At 40.1% G+C, this 27,026-nt stretch overlaps 1 long non-coding RNA gene and 1 pseudogene across 1 annotated transcript in view; both read right to left on the minus strand.

Moving 5' to 3' along the window:
- LOC134332950 (uncharacterized) overlaps positions 1–27,026 on the minus strand; it is a 53,723-nt gene that overhangs the window by 24,602 nt on the left and 2,095 nt on the right. The window lies entirely within an intron of this gene.
- LOC134332835 (trace amine-associated receptor 8c-like) lies at positions 13,963–14,504 on the minus strand (annotated as a pseudogene).

A 27,026-nucleotide genomic window follows, 5' to 3' on the forward strand; every position in this document is an offset into this window, starting at 1 on the left:
ATTTTCATTCTTTTATTTATACCTATATGTAGATCAGTAATAATCCATATTATTATTATCTACACCGATCAGCCATAACATTAAAACCACCTCCATGTTTCTACACTCACTGTCCATTTTATCAGCTCCACTTACCATATAGAAGCACTTTGTAGTTCTGACTGTAATTACTGACTGTAGTCCACCTGTTTCTCTACATACTTTTTTAACCTGCTTGCACCCTGTTCTTCAATAGTTGTGACCCCCACAGGACCACTACAGAGTGGGGTGACAATGACATGGTGGTGGTTGAGTTGGTCATCTTCTAGACCAGACCTGGGCATTGTACGGCCCGTGGGCCACATCCGGCCCGCGAGACATCCCTAACCGGCCCGCATGAGGTTCGTGGCAATTAAAAATTAGACGTAAATAAATGTACAGTACATCACACATACAATATAACAGGATTGATTTTGACGAGAGCGCGGTGTCTTTAAATATCCTCAAGTTTCGTTTTACGTGTGTGAGCGAGTGTATCGGGCTTCACCGTTCACCGAGTTTTTAACAAGACACGAACTTCTGAAGTATTTATTTACTGAAGTCAGGTGTAACGCTGGTTAACGATCACAATTTAGGCTCTAAATCGCTGTTATGGTACTAAACTCAGAAATACATGAAGCTTCACTAACTAAACTGCAAAAGCAACAAGGATAAAGTTTAACACATCCAGAACTGAAGCAGTCAGGACCAGCTTTGTGATTTTAATAAGAATATTCAACAATAACAAAGGACTGAAAAACAGCAAATGAGGTGATTATACTAAAAAAAAATAGTGTAAAGTTTAAAAACCTGCACATTTTGTTCACATTTGTTTTCTTTGTTTGTTTTTTTTGCATTTGTTTGTTTAAATAGTAAAATAACGTAACAAGCCGTAGCCTAGTGGTTAGGGTACTGGACTAGTAATCAGAAGGTCGCTGGTTCAAGCCCCACCACTGCCTGGTTGCTGCTGGCCCTTAACCCTCAATTGCTCAGACTGTATACTGTAACTTTATTGTAAGTCACTTTGGATAAAGGCGTCTGCTAAATGCTGAAAATGTAAATAAAGAGATAAAATTAATATTGAGCAGAATTAAGTTCACCTTATTGGTCCGGCCCTTCACAACAGTCCCAGTTTCTTATGTGGCCCCTTCGAAAATTTTATTGCCCACCCCTGTTCTAGACCTTCATCAGTGGTCACAGGACGCTGCCCACGGGGCACTGTTGACTGGATATTTTTGGTTGGTGGACTATTCTTAGTCCAGCAGTGACAGTGAAGTGTTTAAAAACTCCATCAGCGCTGCTGTGTCTTATCCACTCATACCAGCACAACACACACTAACACACCACCACCATGTCAGTGTCACTGCAGTGCTGAGAATGATCCACCACCTAAATAGTACCTACTCCGTGGTGGTCCTGGGAGAGTCCTGACCATTGAAGAACAGCATAAAAGGGGGCTAACAAAGCATGCAGAGAAACAGAGGGACTACAGTCAGTAATTGTAGAACTACACAGTGCTTCTATATGGCAAGTGGAGCTGATAAAATGGACAGTGTGTAGAAACAAGGAGGTGGTCATAAAGTTATGCCTGATCGGTGCATATGCACATTGTACATACGCTACAACATACTTTATTTGTATTAGTTCTTTTTCTTTTGTTTGTTCATCTACTGGGGGCCAATATTTCCCTCGGGATAAATACAGTATCTATCTATCTATCTATCTATCTATCTATCTATCTATCTATCTATCTATCTATCTACTTATCTATCTATCTATCTATCTATCTATCTATCTATCTATCTATCTATCTATCTATCTATCTACTTATCTATCTATCTATCTATCTATCTATCTATCTATCTACTTATCTATCTATCTATCTATCTATCTATCTATCTATCTATCTATCTATCTATCTATCTACATATACAGTGCCTTGCAAAAGTATTCAGCCCCCTTGAACTTTTCAACCTTTTGCCACATTTCAGGCTTTAAACATAACGATATGAAATTGTAATTTTTTGTGAAGAATCAACAACAAGTGGGACACAATCCTGAAGTGGAACGAAATTTATTGTATATTTTAAACTTTTTTTTAGAAATAAAAACCTGAAAAGTGGGGCGTGCAATATTATTCAGCCCCTTTACTTTCAGTGCAGCAAACTCACTCCAGAAGTTCAGTGAGGATCTCTGAATGATCCAATGTTGACCTAAATGACTGATGGTGATAAATAGAATCCACCTGTGTGTAATCAAGTCTCCGTATAAATGCACCTGCGCTGTGATAGTCTCAGAGTTCTGTTTAAAGCGCAGAGAGCATCATGAAGACCAAGGAACACACCAGGCAGGTCCGAGATACTGTTGTGGAGAAGTTTAAAGCCGAATTTGGATACAAAAAGATTTCCCAAGCTTTAAACATCTCAAGGAGCACTGTGCAAGCGATCATATTGAAATGGAAGGAGTATCAGACCACTGCAAATCTACCAAGACCCGGCCGTCCCTCTAAACTTTCAGCTCAAACAAGGAGAAGACTGATCAGAGATGCAGCCAAGAGGCCCATGATCACTCTGAATGAACTGCAGAGATCTACAGCTGAGGTGGGAGACTCTGTCCATAGGACACAATCAGTCGTACACTGCACAAATCTGGCCTTTATGGAAGAGTGGCAAGAAGAAAGCCATTTCTCAAAGATATCCATAAAAAGTCACCTGGGAGACACACCAAACATGTGGAAGAAGGTGCTCTGGTCAGATGAAACCAAAATCGAACTTTTTGGCCACATGCAAAACGTTATGTTTGGCGTAAAAGCAACACAGCTCATCACCCTGAACACACCATCCCCACTGTCAAACATGGTGGTGGCAGCATCATGGTTTGGGCCTGCTTTTCTTCAGCAGGGACAGGGAAGATGGTTAAAATTGATGGGAAGATGGATGGAGCCAAATACAGGACCATTCTGGAAGAAAACCTGTTGCAGTCTGCAAAAGACCTGAGACTGGGACGGAGATTTATCTTCCAACAAGACAATGATCCAAAACATAAAGCAAAATCTACAATGGAATGGTTCACAAATAAACGTATCCAGGTGTTAGAATGGCCAAGTCAAAGTCCAGACCTGAATCCCATCGAGAATCTGTGGAAAGAGCTGAAAACTGCTGTTCACAAACGCTCTCCATCCAACCTCACTGAGCTCGAACTGTTTTGCAAGGAAGAATGGGCAAAAATTTCTGTCTCTCGATGTGCAAAACTGATAGAGACATACCCCAAGCGACTTGCAGCTGTAATCGCAGCAAAAGGTGGCGCTACAAAGTATTAACGCAAGGGGGCTGAATAATATTGCACGCCCCACTTTTCAGGTTTTTATTTCTAAAAAAAGTTTAAAATATCCAATAAATTTCGTTCCACTTCAGGATTGTGTCCCACTTGTTGTTGATTCTTCACAAAAAATTACAATTTCATATCGTTATGTTTGAAGCCTGAAATGTGGCAAAAGGTTGAAAAGTTCAAGGGGGCTGAATACTTTTGCAAGGCACTGTACTAGTATGATCCTACAGTGAGTGAATTCTGTTAGTGTTTGGGAGGGGTAAGCGTTGGATAAGTCCAGATGCTCCTGTATCAGTGTGGAGCTTCATCTTAGCTCCGTCTATGGATTTATTGGTCAAAGTAATTGCACTAAGGAGCTATTGATGAGAGGTATTTCTCTTCTGATAGCTAAAGGCTACTGCATTGATCTGTTCAGACAGGGAGTGGATATGAAAAACGTTAGATTTACTGTAGATATATCGAATATACATGTACATATATTTGCTATGGTGCCTCATGTAATGCTAATGATTGCTTTACAAAGAGACAGATGTAAGCATAGAGTGTTTTTATACTTGCAATTCAGTTTCCGAAACAAGTCGATTGAAACTTTGAGATTTGTACATTTGAGAATGTGTGAAGGCAACTCTTGAGCCAGCGTGTGGTTCCAGGTATCTCTGATCAAAGTAAAGCACAGGAATAAGCTTTAAACTTCTTGTGCAACCATCACCATAATGTTAAATTCTTATTGAAGTTCACAAACAACCAGTTGCTGAAGAAAAAAAAAGCATATATGTCATATAAACACATCAATCACTAAATGAATTCAGCTTAATAGTAGCAACGTTATGCCTGAATAAAACATGGAGTGTTTCAAGCATTTGTGAATGGTAATAAGGAACACATGAACCTCCTATACAGTACATTAGAGGTAACGAAGTAAGAAGGGTACTTTCCATTCATCATAATCTGTGCTAGCTGGAAGCATTGTATTTATTTATTTATTAGGATTTTATCACGTTCATGACAGAACAGGTAGGTAGTTACTGGTCACACAACATTCATCAGTTCACAAGTTTAATGTCAAACACAGCCATGGACAATTTTGTATCTCTAATTCACCTCACTTGCATGTATTTGGACTGTGGGAGGAAACCGGAGAGGGTTGAGAGTTTGAATCCCAGCTCTGCCATGCAGCCACTGTTGAGCCCTTGAGCAAGGCCCTTAACCCTCTCTGCTCCAGGGGCGCCGTACGATGGCTGACCCTGCGCTCTAACCCCAGCTTCCAAACAAGCTAGGATACGCGAAGAACGAATTTCGTTGTACTGTACACATCTGTATATGTATATATGACGAATAAAGCCATTCTATTCTACTTTATTCTAATAATAAGACTATTGCTGTTTAATCCCTTACCCAAATGCTCCCAGAATTGACCCTAATTAAGAATTCAAATAACTAGACCAAGTGTGAAAAAACAAATTAAAAGTCTGGAGAAACTTCTTATATACAGTATTTTGACTTAAATGTGAATGGAACTGAAGTCTTACCAGGTCAGTATAGAACACTGTTAAAAGTTTATAAGCCAGTGTCTGCTTGTGAGGGCAAATCTTAAAGAAACAGCAGTATTTAGCACATGATGCTGTTTTCTGTGAACAAAGAGGGAAGAATAAACTTCAGGAGTGCAAATCTGTGGTCAGATGCAACAAACAATGAGCAAAAGATAGCTTGATGGAGAAAAGTAGGTGGTTCAAACCCAACAACACTATGCTTAATGTGAAGTTAAAAATACACGTTTCAATTATTCTGTAACAGAAAAGAACAGCTGTATTTAAGAAGTAAACAGACTTCAGATTGCCATGAAATACAAGTGTATGTCATTTTAAAAAGATGGCTCGTCTATAAACACTTTTTTTTTTTACCGCCAGTGTCTTTGTATGAAGATTTCATGGCTGTTAATGTGTCTAAAGTAGCTAAATGCACCAATTAAAAGTAATGCATGTATGAATTGAGAGATCCGTATAGGCTGCAATATCTGATCTGTATGTATAATAACATGGTACATGATTTTCTGTTTCATAAAACCGATAACCTCTGCTCTCAGGAGGCTAATGTGAAACTGAGGTGTTTACTGGCGTGCAGATAAAGAATGGCTGACAGAGAGTGGTTCTGTCAAAGAGACCTGACAATACTGCCATCAAGTGGCACTATAGATAAAGCCAGGCAGCACTGATGACCATTCAAAGTCAATTAATCATGCCCAGACGTGCAATAAGCTAGTGCTAAACTAGGTAAGCTAGTCTCCGGAGACCTATGGGTCGACTGCGTGACTCATTTCTTTAAAAGGGCACACGTGGACTGTAATGAGAAGAAATTTCAAGCCTGGTGTTAATAAAACACTGCACCTGTCTTGCTTTCGCATCCATCTGTCAGAGACGAGAGCTCTCTCATTTCCAGCCCAAATATCGCAAAGGCCCGGCGTCTGTCTAAGCCGGTGTCTGCGCCTCCTCGCACCTGAATGCTGGAAAATGTCAGCGTGGAAGGATCGAAGCAGGAATGGTAAAAGGTCAGGTGCTTTACGCAACAGCTGGACCCTGCTATTTGGAGACCGAAATGTTGGCACATGCCAAGAGCAGAGGCAGATTCACACTGGCAGGTTGGCCTCAGTGGGACGGGTTTCACATCCGGTCCTCATTACGATACATACGGCACACATTTCAAACAGATGTCAAATAGCACAGACATGGTGGAAGTTTAACACCCTGTTCTGTGTGTTAGGAAAAAGTATGAGGTGAGAAGTCTGCTCATACCTATCACATTGTCACATTTACGAAATGACTTCAGTGTGTGAATCTGGTTCAGGGGGTTAGGAATTACCCTACTGCTGCAATCCTGGTAAAAACACAATGTTGCACCACTCAAAAGTCTTTTTGGAACTTTTTAAATACCATTTTTGTGAATGCTTGATTAAAAAACCGAAGTGGGATTCCAGAATTGTCAAAACCCTCGAATGGGATCAGATATCAGCATGTAAAGTTGGATCACTAACGTTCTATTGAAACCGAACCAAGATCACATTAAAAAACAAAAATATTAATTGGTTTTTTGTTAAACTCAATTACAAATTTGCCAGTATAATCACATTCAGCACTGTGACAACAGTTTAAGGAAGGCCTCTTAACGATTCATCCTGACCGTGCTTGTGTGCTCAAAGCAAGGCTGACCAGAACATGGTATGACAAGTTTGTTGTGAGGGAACTCCAGTTCCAGTGGCCTGACCAAAACCCAATAAACCCTTTTGGGATTTCAAACAGACATTCAGAGTTCCAATCCCTTTTGAGATCAAATGAGAACAAATTCCCGCAGATGCTACTAAATGGAGGAGAACAGAGGCTGTTGGGGGAGTGCATTGCTAGAACCCTCACATGCATTGCAGAGGTAGAGATAGGATGATGTTGGCTCAGAGGTTTAGGTACTGAACTTTAATAAAAAGGTTGCTGATTCAAGCCCAGGGCTCTAGACTAACTTTTTGCACTGGTTGCACTGGTGCGCCTAACTTTTTTTCTTAGGTGCACCAGCACAAAAGTTAGGTGCACCCAAATTTTCGACCGCATCGCATTTAACACCGCAGTTTTACAGGTTCACTTTTTTTTTTAATCGTTGTCCATATAGGCAATATTGACTTGTAAATGATTAACAATTTGGTCAACATGGCCTCATTTGATGATCTGTTTGCTGCTGCCTGCTGCTGAAAGGCAGCAGAGAGAGGGGACACTTGGGCAGTGCATTTATCCCGGCATGTAATGGGTTTTATAGATGCATTGTGCTTTTTCAGCATTTCAATTCGAAATGTATTACAACCAGTCACAAATATACTATTGCTCTTCCTACACTCTTTACAGTCAATGAAAGTATTATAGTAGACTATAATACAAATTATAAAAATAATAATAGAGTAAATGTGTGTATGTATGTGTGTATATCTGTTTATATGTGTGTGTATGTGTGTATATCTGTTTATATATATATATGTGTGTGTATGTGTGTATATCTGTTTATATGTGTGTGTATATTTGTGTGTGTGTGTGTATATCTGTTTATATATATGTGTGTGTATATTTGTGTGTGTGTGTGTATGGGGCTCTAGAGTGTAATCTTAAATGCAGTGCATTATATTATCAGCTTTACTGTATCGTTTACACAGAGTCCCAAAATCGCTTGCGGTGCAATCACTGTGTGATTACATGTATACTGATATTTCATTGTCTTTTAGTTATTTTTATATTTTACTTAACGAAAATATTGTCGTGTTTTTACTTTCATTATCGCCGCACTTTACCGCTAGCATTAGCCACTTGCTACTGTAGAGGGTCGGCTCACTTAGCCGCTGTGCGGTGGGGATGTTACGGGTCTTTTGCTGTGCGGTGGTGGAGGTGTGGGAATAAAAGCACACGACATAGTAGAGTCACTTTAACTGTTTAGTCAGGACTTCCAAGAGCGTTACAGCACTTTATACCGCCTAGTTCCAGCACCCGAACTTCCATCCTGGGGCTATACGGCGAGTCTCATATACGAAACTAAACAAACTGCACATAACCAGGTGCTGCATTCTGATTGGCTGAGCTGAATGTCACATACCGCCGCTACAATATTGTCCCGCCCTTCACTATCTCTGATTGTGTGTTTGTTGTTGAACCACGGGAAGACTTTCAGAGTCGCGGAGACTTTTTTTCCCCCTCGAACGGCTGGTCGCACCGGTGCGACCTAAGATTTTTTTTAGTCGCACCATTGAGAAATTAGGTCGCATGTGCGACCAAATTGGTCGCACACTAGAGCCCTGAAGCCCCACAACTGCCAAAAGGCTCCTAAGAAAGGTCCTTAATCCTCAGTCACTTGCATTGTTTTCAGTCATGCCTGTAAGTCGCTTTGGATAAAAGCATCTGCTAAATGCCATAAATGTAAATGTAAGATTATATATAATGATGAATTCTTTGGTTTTTCAGATATCATTACCATAGTGAAAGAGATATTTATATCAAGTGAGATTAACTTCATTTTTCGTCCTTTAAAAATAACAGTTTGAGGATAGCAAAATCCTCAGTTGTATTACTTTAATTGGAAAAACTGCTTATAAAACAGTTTTAAAAAGAGACATTTTGATGAGCATTCATTTAACTAATCTTGTTTCTTCTAATAAGATTTAACTTATAAAAGCTAAAGTCAAAAGGGTACATGAACATGCATATTATAGTCTTAAGAGTGATAACTTCTCAACTGTTCTATTTCTGCAAGTGAATAACTGAAAAGCATACCTTTGTCACAAAAGTTAACAATCTTCTGTTCTTTTTTACAATTACTGTAAATGTTTAATAGTTCAGGTTAAAATATAAATAAACAATAATTAGGGATGCATCAATACCATTTTTTCCCAACCGAGTAAGAGTACAAGTACATGTATTTTTGTACTTGCCGATACCGATACCAATACCTATTTAGAATGATGGAGTTAATGAGTTAATGGAGTTAATGAGTTGGAGGTTAATAAATATTTTTGCAATGTTGGTGTTTTGTTGTTATGTTTTGTAGAGAACGATGAGGTCAGAAATACTGTAAAACGTGTGTGTGTGTGCCGGTGTATTCTGATATAAACTATATTATCCCCCTGTCCCACCTGTTTACACTCCTCTCCTGCATTTCCCCTCACACCGTATCCTGCGTTCTCATTGGCTGTTCGACATGTCACTCATTCCCAGTCGCACATCTCAGATCAGATATCTGACGTGCTAGAAAACTCGATCCGGTCACCGAGCACTCGGCGAGCCGGTCGGATCGAGTCGTTGGATAGTTTACACTTAGCGATCGAGAGCCGAGTTGCTCCCGAGCCGGCAAATCTAGCGCCGACTAGTCGCCGAGCGAAAAATCAGGGCAAAAATCGTGTAGTGTGAACCAGGCATAACGCAGCAACGTGCACTAGGCACACGGTATCGGATGTTTAGTATCGGAGCCTCGTTTGCGAGTACGAGTACAAGTTCATGAGCGCGGTATCGGGCAAATACCCGATACCAGTATCGGTACTCATGCATCTCTAAAATAATCTATAAAGATTACAAAGACTTAACTTTATTACAGCTGGTGACTGCTCTGTGCTAGTTGCAGCCACATACATTACAATAGGGAAGACTATGGAGCACTTAATAGACCTCAAAAAGCAATATTAGACTAGGAGTCAGCAAGTTCAAGTATTAATAGCATGTGTACAATAAGTACAAAGTACATGGAACAGTGGTCTCTTTATGCTGAAAAGACCACTAAAAGCAAGTCATTAATTTAAAGCTGCTGTAATACACGAGTCACTGTCCACAGTAAAGTGAGCTTTATATCGTCACGAATTTTATTTATTGTAAAAAAAGGCACCTATGGTCAAAAATCATTCTTTAAAGCCTGAGTGAAGTTTGGTTTTGATTATATGGTTTGCTTGTTTATTTATTATGATTTTAACGTCATATTTTACACTTTGGCTACATTCATGACAGGAAACGGTAGTTACTCATTACACAAGGTTCATCAGTTCACAAGGTTATATCGAACACAGTCATGGACAATTTAGTATCTCCAAGTTACCACACTTGCATGTCTTTGGGAGGAAACCGGCACACCCGGAGTAAACCCTCGCAGACACGGGGAGAACATGCAAACTCCACACAGAAAGGACCCGGACCGCCCCACCTGGGGATCGAACCCAGGACCGTCTTGCTGTGAGGCGACAGTGCTACCTACTTAGCCATCGTGCCGCCCATTTTGATTATATGGATAAAGTAAAAGCTTAAAGAAGATTTTTGTGGTCAGTTGAAACAGATCGATGTATTTGACCATAATGAGCACAAGGAAAAAGTTCTAGCATTTAAACCCTACAACACTGTACTGCTCATCAATGACTCAATATTTATTATTTTTCCTTGCAGATTGTTTCTATGCCTAAACAGCCACACAAGCACATGTGCAATAGCAAGCATCAGCACAACACTTTTGGACTCTGGTGCAGTAGAAACAAGAAATTATGAATTATGTCTTACCATTCGTGTTTGGAGAATGCCAGGAAAATACCACCAGCATTAAGTGTGGCAGAGGAGAAACAATAATCTAGGAATAGTATAAGTTATTTGTTCCATACTACAATGTCATCATAGAGAACTGTGCATCTAATTGATTGACAGCAAATTAGGGAATGCCCTGCTGTGTTCTGCATGAACAATACATTTGGTTGAGTTTGGTTTAAAGAAACTTGAGGCCTGATGATAGTGCTGACCTCAACCTAATCTAAAGCTGATGGGATGATTTGAAATGCTTAAACTGACATTGACATAAATTTTTTTGGTTGTCAGTAAGGATTGATGCTGTTGGGAATTGATGGTCATTTAAATAATCCCATAGTAGGCGCCCAGGTGGCGCAGCGGGATATTTCGCTAGCAAACCAGCGCCAAGATTCTGAACTCCTCGGTTCGAAACTCAGCATTGCCACCGGTCGGCTGGGCGCCACCTAGCGGGAATAACTGGCAGTGCCTGCAGCAGACACTAATTGGCCACCGTGTCTGCTAGGGTGGGATGACTGGACTATGTAGGTGGGGTCCTCAAACACTGTGTAGGTCCGCTAAGGACTGCGCACAGGTCGGAGGAGGCGTGAGCAGAAATATACCCTCCTCGAATGCAATCAGGGATCCCCCAGCAGTGGAAGACAAATTGACTACACTAAATCTGGAAAAAAATGGGATAAAATGCTGAAATAAATAGAAAAAAATAAAAAAAATAAAAAAAATTATCCCATAGTGTTAAAGGATGATCTTTATATAAACTAAATCACAGTGTATGAAATAAAATATGGTACATTTATAATAATATCAGGGAAATGAATTCTTGTAATCACATTCCAAAACCTAGTAAATAAAAACTACACAGAAGAGAAGATCTGCCAAAGCAGACCAAATCCATTTTAATGTTTATGGCTTTGAACTGCAAGTATAGATTTGCCCAAGATGCCAATATCTGTTTACTACATGATCTCTTCTTTATGGCTTTACCAGAGATTTTATGGTATTTTAAATACAGAGAAGTAAAGGTTACCTCCTACTGATTTCTGTTCGTTTCCCCACTGCATGCTTTCTTAAGTTCATGATCAGAGATTGTTTGGCCTATTTTGTTTACACAAAAGTGGTTCAGTTTATTGTACTTTTGGGACATCTGCCAGAGTTGCTTGCTTGAGATCATGTTCCAGAATTTCAATGAGACCAAGGCCAACACTTTGGATCACTCATTTAAAAATACATATTTACCTCAGATATAGAGACTCTGGTATTGATTTATTTCTGTGTCACGCATCATTTACATTCATTTATTCATTCACGGCAACTTACGAGTGAGACAAAAATACTGTTCGAATTACAAATGCTTTGGATATTTCATCCACACCTATTGCTAACAGTTATAAAACCAATGGTATAAAATAAATGATATTCTTTCAACTTTCTGGCAACAGGTTCTTTCCCGTTTCAGCAAGGTTTATAAAGACTTGAGTAATGATTTGAAAAATTTGGTGTGGAGGAACTCTAGTGGCCTCCACAGAGCCTTGACCTCATGAAACACAGTTGGTATGAATTCAATTGTTGATTGTAAGCCAGGATGAACTTATTGAACATCAGTGCCTTTCCTTGCAGAATTTTTTGACGGAACTGCCACACATTAGCCCAGACATATTCTGAAATCTTGTGCAAAGTCTGCCCAGAAGACTGGAGTTTGTTAAAACATTAAAGGGGGTAGCAACCTCAATGCCCATGGTTTAAAAATGGCATACATAACAGGTAAATGATCCAGTTGGACTCAATGGTTGAAAGACATTGAGCAACTTAAATCATTCACTTGGTAGTGCAGAACGTTTTACTCTCATTGACCATGACCCTCTAACTTCTTAATATGAATAATTATAGTGTGGATGTAATATACACCGATCATACATAACATTATGACCACCTCCTTGTTTTTACACTCGCTGTCCATTTTATCAGCTCCACTTACCATATTGAAGCACTTTGAAGTTCTACAATTACTGACTGTAGTCCATCAGTTTCTATACATACTTTTTTAGCCTGCTTTCACCCTGTTCTTCAATGGTCAGGACTCTCCCAGGACCACTACAGAGCAGGTATTATTTGGGTGGTGGATCATTCTCAGCACTGCAGTGACACTGACATGGTGGTGGTGTGTTAGTGTGTGTTGTGCTGGCATGAGTGGATAAAACACTGTCCCTGCTGGACTGAGAATATATATCCAGCCAACAGCACTCCATGGGCAGCGTCCTGTGACCACTGATGAAGGTCTAGAAGATGACCAACTCAAACAGCAGCAATAGATGAGCAATCGTCTCTGACTTTACATCTACAAGGTGAACCAACTAGGTAGGAGTGTCTAATAGAGTGGACAGTGAGTGGACACGGTATTTATAAAACTCCAGCAGCTCTGCTGTGTCTGATCCACTCATACCAGCACAACACACACTAACACACCACCACCATGTCAGTGTCATTGCAGTGCTGAGAATGATCCACCACCCAAATAATACCTGCTCTGTAGTGGTCCTGGGAGAGTGGATCAGACACAGCAGCGCTGCTGGAGTTTTTAAATAATGTGTCCACTCTATTAGACACTCCTACCTAGTTAGTCCACCTTGTAGATGTAAAGTCAGAGACGATCGCTCATTTATTGCTGCTGTTTGAGTTGGTCATCTTCTAGACCTTCATCAGTGGTCACAGGACGCTGCCCACAGGGCGCTGTTGGCTGGATGTTTTTGGTTGGTGGACTATTCTCAGTCCAGCAGTGACAGTGAGGTGTTTAAATACTCCAGCAAGCGCTGCTGTCTGATCCACTCATACCAGCACAACACACACTAACACACCACCACCATGTCATTGTCACTGCAGTGCTGAGAATGATCCACCACCCAAATAATACCTGCTCTGTGGTGGTCCTGTGGGGGTCCTGACCATTGAAGAACAGACTGAAAGCAGACTAAAAAGTATGTAGAGAAACAGATGGACTACAGTCAGTAATTGTAGAACTACAAAGTGCTCCTATATGGTAAGTGGAGCTGTGCAATCCTAAAATTAATATTTAACAACTAATACTGACTGTACAATACATTCCTCTAAAAGTATAAAAGTTAAAGATGTGTAGATGCAGAGGCATTAACAATATGAAAAGTTCAATGCAGAATATAAAGAGAATGTAAATTCAAATATACTGCAAGTCATAATATATTTGACATTCTGAACCATGGGTAAATACCACATACGTTTACTAGGATTTACTCTGGAGTTAATATAGATTATCCAGTTAGGCACAACAGATGAGAGGCTTTAAACATGCATAGAATTTAAATTAAAAGGTATCGAGCAAACAAGATAGACAACAACAATCCCCAACGTTTTTCCAGCTTTGTTTTTCAAGCTTTTGATTCTTTGCTCATGTGCATTGTTGTATTCCACATACAGTGCTTCCAGATTTGGCCTGGTGCCTCGCTACTTTACAAATTCTCAAGGACAAAAACAACCTAACAAAACAAGTGCAAAACAACTTCAAAATAATTCTGCATCAAATGTTAACCACCACACACTTGCCAATGCATTTACTAGATGCATTCAGATTAAGAAGATTGATATCAGTATAGAAAAATAAAGAATTGCACAGGATGGCACAAGATTAGGTGATGACTATAATCACAGAGGTGTCACAAAGTATTATTTGCGTGAAATATAGAAGGGGATTCTTGACAGAGATACAGCAATCGATTGCAATAAACAGCTGAAGCAGAGACAGAAATGTAATTAATGATGGAGAAAGGGAAGCACAGATTTTTCCAGATGTACCAGCAGTTGTCTTTGTAGTTCAGGATGTTGACGGGCATAATGACAAATCCCACAAGGAGATCAGCCACAGCCAGAGACAGGATAAACAAATGGCTGGGAGTGTGGAGCTGCTTAAAGTGAGAGATGAGGATGATCACCAGCAAGTTCAGGAACACTGTGCATACCGAGGAAGATGTTGGGCCCATCTCACACCTCCCTGCTGCAGATGTCGTTGTCAGGAAAGCAATATTGATTAGAAAGGTTTCTCTGAAATCTGCTGGTGTTCATTTGGAGTTGATAAAACAGGGAGGATGAGCAATAATAAGTTGGTAAATTTGCCATTTGTGGCATGCTTTTTATTCCTAACCATGAACCCACCAGCATCCATTATTCATCTGATTTATTTTTTCTACATTATTTAATTTACTTTAATGCTGGATGACTCAGCATCAAACATGTTTCTGGAGAACCTTCCTGAAACTATATACACTGATCAGCCATAATATTAAAACCACCTCCTTGTTTCTACACTCACTGTCTATTTTATCAGCTCCACTTACCATATAGAAGCACTTTGAAGTTCTACAATTACTGACTGTAGTCCATCTGTTACTCTACATACCTTTTTAGCCTGCTTGCACCCTGTTCTTAATAGTCAGGACCACCACAGAGCAGGTATTATTTAGGTGGTGGATCATTCTCTGCACTGCAGTGACTGACATGGTGCTGGTATGAGTGGATCAGACACAGCAGCGCTGCTGGAGTTTTTAAACACAGTGTCCACTCACTGTCCACTCTATTATACACTCCTACCTAGTTGGTCCACCTTGTAGATGTAAAGTCAGAGACGATCGCTCATCTATTGCTGCTGTTCGAGTTGGTCATCTTCTAGACCTTCATCAGTGGTCACAGGACGCTGCCCATGGGGTGCTGTTGGCTGGATATTTTTGGTTGGTGGACTTTTCTCAGTCCAGCAGTGACAGTGAGGTGTTTAAAAACTTCAGCAAGCGCTGCTGTGTCTGATCCACTCATACCAGCACAACACACACTAACACACCACCACCATGTCAGTGTCACTGCAGTGCTGAGAATGATCCACCACCTAAATAATACCTGCTCTGTAGTGGTGCTGGAAGAGTCCTGACCATTGAAGGACAGCATGGGGGCTAACAAAGCATGCAGAGAAACAGATGGACTACAGTCAGTAATTGTAGAGCTACAAAGTGCTTCCATATGGTAAGTGAAGCCGATAAAATGGACAATGTTTGTAGAAACAAGGAGGTGGTTTTAATATTGTGGCTGATCGATGTATTTATGTACTTATTTCCTTTGAATTTTGTAGCAACAGTTTGGGGAGGACCATTTCCTATTTCAGCTTCACTGTGCCTGAGACATAATTTAATTTAATGAGTTTGATTTGGTGTAGAGGACCTCCAGTGGCCTGCACAGAGCTCTGACGTCAACCCCAATAAATGTCCACTGAATGAGTTAGACTGTTAATTGCAAGCCAGGCACTCATCCATCAGTGCACAAACACTTCAACACATGCGCAAAGCCTTTGTAGAAAAAGAGAGGTTGTTAGGGGAGGGGAAATAAATGCTTTTTTTTATCAAACAAGCTCATAATCAGGTGTCAACATACTTCAGGTCATAACATGTAGATAGAGTCAAGCAAAGGACTTAGTCGTACAAAATGCCAGGGGAAATCCATTTAACAACCTGTGTGCACCACTATACAACAAATAGGTCCAAGCAAAATGAAAACCAGACATTACAGTGCCATGATATTTGTGTTCCCCGACAAGTGATGTGATGATTTGTATTTGTCCTGTAAACCATTAGTTCCGACATGGTCATGTTGTGCCGTTTGTTTATGGCAACCACAGCTTTAGGTCTAAATATAGTAGTAATATACAGTAGTAGTATATAGTTGAGAGCTAGCTTACCAGGCAATTTCTACAGGTTCTACTCTCCTGACCAATTTTAGGTCCTCTGTCTAGCTGCGGCCCTTGTTTTCATCTAAACACATTGGAATGTGTTAAGTGCATGATTGATGGCAACTGAGTTAAGGGGGTTCAGAATAAGATTCACACTTACTTTCTATTAAGAAAAAAAGAATGCCTTTATTTATCATATATACATATTCAGACGTATAGTACAACAAAATCCTTTCTTCGCATATCCCAGCTTGTTTGGAAGCTGGGGTCAGAGCGCAGGGTCAGTCATTGTATGGCACCCCTGGAGCAGAGAAGGTTAAGGGCCTTGCTCAAGGGCCCAACAGTGGCTGCATGGCAGAGCTGGGATTTGTCCAAGTCGTCAGGTCGCTGTACAATTCACACGACATGACTGGATCTCTTGTAATCGGGAGTCTTTCAAGTCGGTGTGGCTTTCACACTACAGGACGATAGGGGGTTTTACACTACACCATCTATCACCAATTGGAATCGCAGTCGAGCTTCTCTGGTCTCCCAAATTACGTTTCGTCACGAAAACAAACGCAAGAAATGACAAGGGGTTTAATGACACCACGTCTAAAAATGCACGTCAACAAATAGCGAGCAATCAAAGTTTGTGTAAAATCAAGGAGAAAATAAATGGATCATAGTGAATTTGGCAACACGACCAGCATGGATTGTTTTGTTCTATAGTGAGTTGGAGGTTAATAAATGTTTTTTGTAATGCAGTGTTGGTATTATGGTTTGGCATGGACGATAAGTTCACAAATATTGTAAAGCTTGTGTGTGTGCCGATGTATTCTGATAGAAACTATATGATCCCCCTCACCACACTTATTGCCTTTCGCAACCAACTGATCCAGATATTTAACATGCTAGATATCTCTCCTCAATCTCGCTCAGATCGAGTTGTTGAGCAGTTCACACACAGCGATTGAGAGCAGAGTTTAGATCGCCGAGCGAACGCCGAGTTGCTCCCGAGCTGCCACATCTAGCGGCGACCATTCGGCGAGCGAAAATCAGGGCAAAAATCGTGTAGTGTGAACTAGTCATTAACCTTTCAGTTAACAGCCCAAAGCTCTACCCACTAGGCTACCACTTGGACCATGCACAGCACTTCTGGTTTACATGCTTGAATAAGACCACAATTATTGTTGATTCAAGTCTGTGAAGAGAGTGGTTGTTGACAAAGGACTTCACAATATTTGTAAAATATTTACTTTTTGGTGTTTGCAGGGCAGTGGTAGCTCTGTGGTTAAGGTACTGGACTTGTAACCATAAGGTTACCCATTTAAGCTCCACTATCATCAAGTTGCCACACTGCTGGGAACCTCGATTGCTTAAACTGTATTCAATGATAATTGTAAGTCGCTTTGAATAAAAGCATTTGCTAAATGCAGTTCATGTAAATGCACTTTGATATGCCAATTTCCCCTGAATGGGTTTTGGTCCAGGCCCCCTGTATCAAGAGGTTTCTATTCTTTATGACGGTGATTGTTTTCTAGGTTCCTAGTCCTTTTATTCAGTGAAGTACTTTAATAAAACATAATCTGATGCTTAGACCAGGCTCGATTTATTGTTGGATAACTCAGCTGTCTTATAGAGATATTTCACTAAACAAAAACAACAACATGAAAACATTTACATTTTCGGCATTTAGAAGACGCTTTAATCCAAAGCGACTACAGTACTGTGACAGTATACAGTCTAAGCAATTGAGGGTTAAGGGTCTTGCTCAAGGGCCCAACAGTTGCAACCTGGCAAAGGTGGGGCTTGAACCGGCAACCTTCTGATTACTAGTCCAGTACCTTAACCACTAGGCTATCGCTGCTACATGAATTAAAAAAGCAGAGCCCTCTGATCCATTTTGTAGGCGTGTACAACTTCTGGTGTTTGCAGCAGGGGTGCCAGTACAAATCATCTATCACCTGACAAGGTAATTCACAAGACCCCACTATTGCCCAAGAGCATTTTTATACTACTGGACAATTTTTGTTCCCTATGGTTTCCTTCTGCCACCCGTTTACACAAAGCATTTGGATTTATTAATTATTTATGGCGGTTACGGTTTGCAAGCCAAATATGTTAGTTACCTGGGCCAACTAAAAGCACAAGAAGCTAACTTACTATGAAGAACCCTGCAGGTGCTAAAGCATGTTAAGGTGCATTAAGTTGTTAACCAAGATAAATTAGTGGCATATTTAGCACCCAGCAGCTTAAATTTATATAGAGATGCACTCGTGCATTCTTACATGGAATAAAAAATAAGCCAGAAAGAGCTGTCGAAATAAATAATAATGTCATTTGTTTTTTCAAAAATGTGTCAAAAGGTTGGCTATTGGATACCGGCTGTGACTGATGATACAGCTGATGACTTCTTAGTGCCTATATTAAACACCTGACTAGCAGTTCAAAATTATGCCAGATTTAAATAGAAATTCAAACTGCTTTACTTCAGACAATCAAATAAATAAAAAAAAAAATTAGGTCTGCAATAAACATGAAGCTGCTGAAACATTGTCCATGTTCTAATGGTGGAACGCAGTGTTAGTTTTATGTCAGATGTAACAGAACCGTCTTCCAAAAAGTTCCATCTTTGACTCATTAGTCCACAGAATATTATCCTTCAGTCTTGAGGGTCATCTAGGTTTTTTTGTCCAATATAAAATGTAGTTTGATGATCTGAAGCATACACCGATCAGATATAACATTATGACCACCTTCCTAATATTGTGTCGTTCTCCCTTTCGCTGCCAAAACAGCCCTGACTTGTCGAGATGTGGACTCCACTAGACCCCTGAAGGTGTGCTTTGGTATCTGGCACCAAGATGTTAGCAGCACATCCTTTAACTCCTGTAAGTTGCGATGTGGGACCTCCATGGATCAGACTTGTTTGTCCGGCACATCCTACAGATGCTCGATATGATTGAGATCTGGGTAATTTGGAGGCCAAGTCAACTCCTCAAACTGGTTGTTGTGCTTCTCAAACCATTCCTGAAGCATTTTTGCTTTGTGGCAGGGCGAATTATCCTGCTGAAAGAAGCCACAGCCAACAGGGAATATGGTTTCCATAAAATAGTGTACATGGTCTGCAACAATGCTTAGGTAGGTGGTGTGTGTCAAAGTAACATCCACATGGATGGCAGGACCAAAGGTTTCCCAGCAGAACGTAAACAGAGATAATCAGTGTTATTCACTTCACCTGTCAGTGGTCATAATGTTATGCCTAGTCGGTGTACATGTGACAAATATGCAAAGAAATAAAAAATAAAAAATGTAAACAGGCAAACTGAAACTTTGCTTGAATCCATTTAGTGGAAATGAAGCTACAAAAGAAATAGTAGGGATTCACAGGGCTGTTGAAAAGTGGTTATTTTAAAGGGACTTTTCCGAGTGGTCTAAAAGACCTTGCTTTGGAGATTGTGTTATTTATGTAAATAAAATTGCAGTGGCTACTATTGAGTAAATGTAGGTCAAGTTCAAGTAGGAATGACTTTACATTTAGTGCCATTTAAAAGTGACTATAAAATGTGAGGAAAAGCATAAAAAATTCACATGAACCTTTATGTAATATCAATAAACATCAGTGGTAGTAAAAAGCCTTATATCAAGAAATTTTGTGACCTACAATTTGGCACCATTATAGGAGCCGACCTTTCAAACAAATCAGTTAGCGAGTCATTTAAAACAAAAGGGGAAAAAAGCATCTGGACCAAACAAAGTCACAGCTGTAAAGGCATTAGGAGACAAAAGAATGATCTGTCCTTGCAGATAATTGCACCCACTCACTCCCAAGCTCTTCTGGAAGCGACATCAATACAAGAACTCTATCAGGACATTTAGAAAATGGGTTCCTATAAGCAAGAAGAAGCACACAAGGATAAGATTACAATGTACAATGCTGAGCAGCAGCTGGAGAGGTATAAGGCACATTGCCATTGAACCATGTAGTAGTATTGGACACTCCTTCTAATTATTTAGATTGTTCAGCCACACAGTTCCCTTATTGCTTATTTTGTGTCAACAATTTGGGGTAAGCCTTTTCAGCATAATTATACCTCAGTCCACAAAGCAAGGCCTATAACTGTGGTTTGATGTAACTTTAAGGACCTTAGGTATGAATTGTAATTTTAACTTGTTCACCATCAGTGTTTGACCAACAAATGGAGACAGACTAACATTTTGTAAACAGCCTTTCTAAAAGAGTGAAGTAATCGGTTACTCTACCAACAGGCAACTCCATATTAATGGCTGTGGTTTTAAATTGGAATGTACAACAAGCTCATGGTAAGGTGTCCATATACATCTGGCCATTTAGTGTGCAAAGTAAGTCAAATTTGAAGTAAATGCATGCAGCAAAACAGTATTGCAAGTTTAGACTGATTTATAGTTTAGATAGAGCAAGAACATTTGTCAATATATCAACCATTTTATCCTGAACAGGGTTTGCGACAGGTCCGGTTATACTGGGAAGCACTGGGCACAAAGCAGAAATAACCCAGACAGGGCGCCAATCTATTGCAGGGCTTTGGCCATTCCCCTCTCAGACATGACCAATCATGTCTGTCTAGAGAGATTCCCAGAGAGAACCCAGATCTCATCAGTGTAGGGCTAGCATAATTGTCCTCAGTGTTATCCGGGCTCCAAAGTTTAAAAATAAAAAAATAAAAAAATAAAAAAGAACTTATTGCATTTATTTTATGCCCAATATGGCTTACACTAAAAAAAAAAAAAAGAGAACGTTTAGCCAGTGCACTTTGCTGAAATCTCAGTAGAACTTATTGCATCATCGCTGATGTTTACTTGACACCTCTAATTCAGTGGAGTGCAGTAAAAAGCCATTATCACGTTTAGACCTGCCATGTAAGTGCTAATAGGGTCTTAGGAGACCTGCAGCTAGAAAACAAATAAATATTATCAAAAGAGACTAATCTTTTGTTAATAATTACCTCATAATTAAAGGCACAACTTGGTCTCAGCTGGATTTAAACTGCATTAAGAAAAGTTTAGTAATTTTGTGGATCTTACACGTTCATGGTGATTAACAAGTCAATGCCTGTACATTTATTTATTAGAATTTTATGGTCATGTTTTACACTTTGGAGATACAAAGTTGCTGATAATGTTTGACATTGTAGCTACATGTCCTGTAATTAATATAACCAATTTACCTAACTGCCTTTGAACTGTGGAAGAAAACCCACAAAGTGTGAACATGCAAACTCGACACAGAAAGGACCTGGAGAGCTCCACCTGGAAATCAGTCCTTGGATCTTCTTGCTGTGAGGCAACAGTGCTACCCACTGAGCCACAGTGCCACCCCACAAGTGTACAAAACACTTTAATTCATTTTTCTCGCCTCTCAAAGCATCGTTTTTACATACAGCCTGTGCATAAATACACTTAATTAAAAATGACAAAAAATTACACATACGTTCAACTGTGCTTCCAATGATTAATAAATAATTAATTATCATTTAAATGACTAAGTAATAAAACCTGTTTACTGTAAGCTCTAAGCCAGTGGTCTCCAACCACCGGGCCACAGACTGTCATTTGTTACCGGGCCGCACAGAAAGAATAAATAATTGGAGAAAACGCTGCTTCCATTTCCAACATCCTATCTTTGTTTTGGTTGCCATCACTGCAGAAAATCCCACTTCACAAAGTTATGGAGTAGACTGGACATAGGGAACACATTTTGTGGGTGTTATTGTCTCCCATTACCCCTAGGTGGGAGTGTCTCATTGCAGCAGAAAAAGCTCAGGGTTATTGGTATTATTATGCACTTTGTGTTTTAAATTATGCTTGTCGTATAGTTTTATTTTAAACCCTCCTGGCCCCGCCAGTCCGTGAAATTATATCTTATTTGACACTGGTCTGTGGTGCCAAAAAAGTTGGGGATCGCTGCTCTAAGCGATAAACAGCATGCTATGTACTGTCTCAGTATAGTAAGAACACTATAGGTAATGAACTAATTCAACATACTATTTAACAATAGCATGTGATTTGGAATGCAATAAAACGGTGAATTCTGATGATTGTTTGATCAGTTCTGGATTAGTAAGTAGCTAAACACCACAAATATAAACACATTTAAAAAGGAATTGGATAATGTTTAATTATATTCAGACCAAAATTCATTTGCAGGCAAGTAGAGGTTAAGTAGTCATAAGGAATAGAAGTAAAATTAGACATTTTGTTCTCTACCACATTCCCTGTTCCCTGTATTATTCCACCGTATGTGTTACTTTCAGAAACACACACGGAGTCACAGTTGCAGCTGGAAGGAGGTGATTTCCAGTCCGGCCTTTCCTTACTCAGACACAGCTGATGTACATCATAATGCAGGTATTTGCTGTTGTGAGCTAACACATTACAGTTCTGCGTACCTGACCGTTCGGTGTTGAAACAATTTTAAATAGCTAATTAACTCCCCCCCCCCCTTTTTTGTGACTGATCCCATAGTGATTCCAGTCAGGGGTCGCCACAGCAGATTTGGTCCGCATACCAGACTAGACACAGTTTTATGCCGGATAACCTTCCCGCCACTCGAGCACCCTGTATTTATGTATATACATAAATCCTGGTAATTTTACTTGGAGTGAAAATGTACCGACGTTTAAAAAATGAAAAAGCGCCTAGAGAATTTATGATTCTGTATAAATAATTTTAAGGGTTTAAAATTAACCAGAACTTCCTAATAAATCTTGGAGATTTTGCAGCCTCTGCAGTACAATTATATACGAGAAAAGCTTCCTGTGCTAGACGCTACATTACATAAAAGAAGAAAAAATATGTCCACCACATCCTACAGACCGTGTTTATTCATTGCTGTGTTCAGCGGAGTCAGCACCCGAGCCTATACACAGCTCTAGATACCTTTAGATGCTCAATCCTATCTGAAATGTTAAAGACCCCAAAAACAAATCAGCAAATAAGGGGGCTACAAGTTTAAAGTCTTATAGATTCAATCGTATTTGGCATATGGAATGGGATCTGCGCACACTAACCAGCGAAACGGATTCAATGTTAATTACGATGTTAGACTTTCTGTTGAGACAACACAACGACCGGCCGCTGTGAAGTGGTCACAGCTTTGTCAATCGGATCCATTTCGGAATTATAAATGCTATGAAAACAAACATCAAACACGCCCAGTGTTTTTGCCGTTTCAGTTTGTGGCTCGCCGTCGGTGAGAGGCTCCATTTGTCACAGCTCTGACAGCTCCAGCTTCACTCCTTACCACAGTAAATCTAATTGAATACAAGATCAATAGAAGTGAGCGCAGGGCCGGGAATAAAAGCACCAGGTCAGCAATCATGCAGAGATATTTTATGAACTGTACACGCCGCTGAATATCGGAGACTGAAGCGGACACTCATTAAAGCACAGATAAATGATAACATGAAACAGAGGAAAAGAGCTGGACAGACTTATAAAAGATACACAGCCATAAGTATGTGGACACCCCTCCAAACTAATGAGTTAAGGTGTTTCAGCCACAATTTACAGAATACATGATGTTTGCAACTTTGCATTAAAGTTTAGGGAAGACCCTTTTCTGTATATATATATATATACACATACATTGTGTGTGTGTGTGTGTGTGTGTATGTATACAGTGTATCACAAAAGTGAGTACACCCCTCACATTTCTGCAAATATTTCATTATATCTTTTCATGGGACAACACTATAGACATGAAACTTGGATATAACTTAGAGTAGTCAGTGTACAGCTTGTATAGCAGTGTAGATTTACTGTCTTCTGAAAATAACTCAACACACAGCCATTAATGTCTAAATAGCTGGCAACATAAGTGAGTACACCCCACAGTGAACATGTCCAAATTGTGCCCAAATGTGTCGTTGTCCCTCCCTGGTGTCATGTGTCAAGGTCCCAGGTGTAAATGGGGAGCAGGGCTGTTAAATTTGGTGTTTTGGTACAATTCTCTCATACTGGCCACTGGATATTCAACATGGCACCTCATGGCAAAGAACTCTCTGAGGATGTGAAAAATAGAATTGTTGCTCTCCACAAAGATGGCCTGGGCTATAAGAAGATTGCTAACACCCTGAAACTGAGCTACAGCATGGTGGCCAAGGTCATACAGCGGTTTTCCAGGACAGGTTCCACTCGGAACAGGCTTCGCCAGGGTCGACCAAAGAAGTTGAGTCCACGTGTTCGGCGTCATATCCAGAGGTTGGCTTTAAAAAATAGACACATGAGTGCTGCCAGCATTGCTGCAGAGGTTGAAGACGTGGGAGGTCAGCCTGTCAGTGGTCAGACCATACACCGCACACTGCATCAACTCGGTCTGCATGGTCGTCATCCCAGAAGGAAGCTGACGCACAAGAAAGCCAGCAAACAGTTTGCTGAAGACAAGCAGTCCAAGAACATGGATTACTGGAATGCCCTGTGGTCTGACGAGACCAAGATAAACTTGTTTGGCTCAGATGGTGTCCAGCATGTGTGGCGGCGCCCTGGTGAGAAGTACCAAGACAACTGTATCTTGCCTACAGTCAAGCATGGTGGTGGTAGCATCATGGTCTTGGGCTGCATGAGTGTTGCTGGCACTGGGGAGCTGCAGTTCATTGAGGGAAACATGAATTCCAACATGTACTGTGACATTCTGAAACAGAGCATGATCCCCTCCCTTCGAAAACTGGGCCTCATGGCAGTTTTCCAACAGGATAACGACCCCAAACACAACCTCCAAGATGACAACTGCCTTGCTGAGGAAGCTGAAGGTAAAGGTGATGGACTAAACCCAATTGAGCACCTGTGGCGCATCCTCAAGTTGAAGGTGGAGGAGTTCAAGGTGTCTAACATCCACCAGCTCCGTGATGTCATCATGGAGGAGTGGAAGAGGATTCCAGTAGCAACCTGTGCAGCTCTGGTGAATTCCATGCCCAGGAGGGTTAAGGCAGTGCTGGATAATAATGGTGGTCACACAAAATATTGACACTTTGGGCACAATTTAGACATGTTCACTGTGGGGTGTACTCACTTATGTTGCCAGCCATTTAGACATTAATGGCTGTGTGTTGAGTTATTTTCAGAAGACAGTAAATCTACACTGCTATACAAGCTGTACACTGACTACTCTAAGTTATATCCAAGTTTCATGTCTATAGTGTTGTCCCATGAAAAGATATAATGAAATATTTGCAGAAATGTGAGGGGTGTACTCACTTTTGTGATACACTGTATATATACTATGCATGTATGTGTGTATATATATATATACAGAAAAGGGTCTTCCCTAAACTTTAATGTGTGTGAAATAATTCTTATTTTGTCTTTGACATTTGTCTTTCCAGTAGCAGGGGAAAGTCTATAAATATATTTAATGTGAAGACTGTCCCTGGTTAATGACATGAACATGGTCTCTACTGGGAGACTCAAAAAGCAGCTTTAAGGTTTCTAAGACAAAGCTGCTGTGGTTGCATCAGTCCATGTGTTTTTTTAACACCTTTAATGAATGGGTTTCACTGGAGACTCTGGAGAGCTTCCGTGACTAAATCCCAAACCTGTGATGACAAGGTGTAGCAAATATTTGGTCAAGTCTGAACTGAAGTGAATCATAAGTAGATCTTGTTGAAAACCTCTAACCATTTTTAATGATGCACCCGAACATTACATCAACTATTTCTACTAAACGGGAATCAGTTTGATGGAACTGAGCAGCACACATCATTAACACCACTAAATATCAATTCAGAGAGGAGCGTTTATATCAGATATACAGACACCTGGCACTGCTATAAGACTGGTATAAAAAGTATTTGTAGCATTTTTAAGGTGAGTAATATGGCAGTCATTGCATTCCTGTTACACTGAAACATTCTGCATCATTAAACAAACGATATTACACAAACAGATGTATTGGGTATAGGTAAGACCAAAATTTATATTATAGTTCTCAGCCATTCAGAAGTAAACTTGCTAGGTGCCCAGGTGCCACAGCAGGATATTCTGCAAGCACACCAACGCAGAGATTCTGAACTCCCTCGGTTCGAAACTTGGCCTTGCCACTGGTCGGCTAGGCACCATCTAGCGGGCATAAGTGGCAGTGCAAGTTTCTATGTGGGTGGGGTCTTCAAACACTGTAAGGACCCTGATTAGCAGATAGAGAGGCATCTGTGCTGAATGCATGGGTGAAATAGGGTTCTGCTAAGGGCTGCACATGGGTTGGAGGAGGCGTGAGCGGCAATATACCCACCTCGACTGCAATAACCTTGGGATTCCCCAACAGCGGAAGACAAATTCACTACACTAAATTGGGGAGAAAATGCATAAATAAAATAGAAAAAAAAAAGTAGTACACTTGCTTTTCTATTCTGAATCGTTTTTCTGCTGCATAACAACTCAGCTTCAGCTCAGGGACAGACAACCTTCCATTCTTCTCAACAGTGTAACTAAACATTCTTTTAATAACAACAGAAAAGCAAAGTCACATCACACAAATTATCTGCTTGAGTTAAAATATTACTCCAGTAAAAGCAGAAGTATCTAAAAGAAAGTACCACAAATTATTATGGCTCTTACGTCCTATAATTATTTTTGTAACAAGACTCTTGCTCAATGAACCAATTTTAGAAGACACCAGTGTCACTCTTGGTACACCAATCTTGTAGAATGTCATTAATTAGTCTGACATTGATGTCTATTAAATTATCATAAGCACAAAACACTGATGGCAAACAATTTTCATTTGGTAGAACCATGTGGCTATAAAATAACTTCTTGCAAATAAAAGGAAATAGTGTTTGTATAAATTTAAAAACAAGACACATACACGTGTGTGTACATATTTCTATGTTGTGGTCATGTATTTACCCACAAAATGA

This window comes from Trichomycterus rosablanca, chromosome 18 (genome assembly GCF_030014385.1).
Source record: "Trichomycterus rosablanca isolate fTriRos1 chromosome 18, fTriRos1.hap1, whole genome shotgun sequence".
Lineage (NCBI taxonomy): Eukaryota > Metazoa > Chordata > Actinopteri > Siluriformes > Trichomycteridae > Trichomycterus > Trichomycterus rosablanca.